This window comes from Fulmarus glacialis, unplaced genomic scaffold, assembly GCF_000690835.1.
Source record: "Fulmarus glacialis isolate BGI_N327 unplaced genomic scaffold, ASM69083v1 scaffold49192, whole genome shotgun sequence".
NCBI classification, from domain to species: domain Eukaryota; kingdom Metazoa; phylum Chordata; class Aves; order Procellariiformes; family Procellariidae; genus Fulmarus; species Fulmarus glacialis.
Genome location: NW_009199444.1, coordinates 11971 through 14134, shown reverse-complemented (window position 1 = coordinate 14134; position 2164 = coordinate 11971).

Below are 2164 nucleotides of genomic sequence, written 5' to 3'. Positions count from 1 at the left end.
GGTCACAGTTCATTTTTCCATCACAGACACATTACTGTCAGTCTAAGATGCTGGATTACCAACTGCCTGCATCTCTCAGCCTGCGAGACCGGACAAAGCACGTATCAGAAATGATAACAACCCCCAAAACAAAGCTATAACCTAAAAAGGGGCAGTTTATATCCAGCCAGCTCACCTTCCTAGCAATTAACAGCCCCCAAGCTTGCAAAACCTCTACTCCATTGGTAGGATTGGCTGCAGCCGTTTCATTTGACCCCAAAAGGCTGAAGAAATAAATCCCATTCGGTTCACTGCAAATCCATACATGTGGAAAGCTGCAGTCCTTATCAACGAGGGGTTTTCCCCCCAAGATGAGCTGTTAGCAACAGCAGGAGTTAGAGCTCACTGATGGAAGCACAAAGGGGAGTGAGGGGAAGAAAGGAGAGACTTTCTTAGGAAGTCTCGAGTGTAAGCTGTCCAAGAGTATGATCGCTATCACCAGGTCTATGAAAGTAACAGTACTCTTTAAAATGAGCCCTGGCTAACTTGTTCCTCAAATTTTGCCCTCAGTTAGGCAGGGGCATTCTGGTTCACTGATCTTGCAGGGTGGGAGGGGATCCTAAGGCCACTTGCGAAAACAAACCCCCTGCAGCCTCTCAGGACGTGCATCTCCAAGAGAATTGGGTTTTTTCCCCTACAGGAAGGAGGGGGCACAGAGACCATACTCATCATCCCTCCTTCTGGTGTAATAGCAACTCAGATTGAAGCCAAAGGACCTCATACAGTCTGACAAGTTCCTGTGATCATCAGAACTATTCTATTATTATTATTCTAAATAATTCTAATAATATTCTTAATAATTCTAAATTACTGTCCTCTACGCAACAGCTACTACTGCAGTATTACTCCTATAGCTATCTTGCTTTTTCCTTTCCTTCCATACAAAATGTCTAACTCCAGGGCACTGCTCCAGCCCTCTTCATTTCCTCTCCTGAGAGAGGCATAGCACCCGAACAACCAAAAAGTAAAATCAAAAGTGGTGCCTTACGATGTTAATAAGGATGATTTGGCAGTGAATATTACACACTCTTCTTTTAAGTCAAACCACAACAGCTTTCATCAGAGGATGTCAGAAATCCAGATTTCTACCCAATGCCAAAAAGTACTTTTGAATTTTTCCCTCTGAAGGTGGTCTTTCATTGTGGCTAACTCCATCTGTGTGCCCCACATAGCCACATCACTGAATTTGGCGTCATGACTAACAACGAGTAACATAAAGGCACTCACACTATTTTTTGGAGCAACTCTACGATAAATTTTCCTTACAGACACATCAGGGCAAGCATGGCAGCACCGCTCCAGTCGGGCACGCCATGTGCCCTGCCCTGGCCTCTGCTGCCACTCACGGGCACATATGTGCCCCTGCCCTGGCCACATGCAAAGCTGCTTCTGCAGCTCTTCCTCATGGTCTCCCTCATCCCACCGAGCAAGCACTTAGGCTTCGTAATGTAAAATGTTAACCCAGAAGTAGGGAGTAGGCGGCAAGGAAGCTACCTCGCCTTCACGATACATAAGAACAAGGAGAATCTGTGTCCTTGGCCAGGTATTTGCTTTCTCCAGTCCTTTTTAAGTTATAAGATAAATGTCAGCCTGCATCTATTACTAAACGCGAGGAAGAAAAAATAAATGGCTTCTGCTACATACTAGACTGATTATAGACCACAGGCTGCTAGCGATGGTGACTCATTGCCTTGAAATGATTGTCTAGGAAAGCCAAACACAGGGGTTACTCTCTGGCCCTGAGCACCAAACTTGCTCGTCTTCCTTTCCACTAAAATGCCCAGGCCCAACTGAATACAGGATTTCTTAGGCACCCCATCCACACCCCAAAAACCAGTACCCTCAGCTAAGAGGCACTTTGGAAATTTATACTACCTTACAAGGCACGTTTAACAGCAATGAGGAATGCAGAGGACAGAGTGCATCAGAAGTCTTGGAGGTGGGATACGGGAAAGATGTCCTCTTCTGAGAGTAGGTACCAAAACTCCTGGCAGCTGTCACCCAAATCAACTACTTCCAGCATGTTGTGGAGGATCCTCTTTTGTTTTCTTATTCAAAATAGTATCTAGAGAGCTGTGCCCAAGTTTTATAAAATACCTCAGTGCTTGGGATGTCTTCTGTCTCC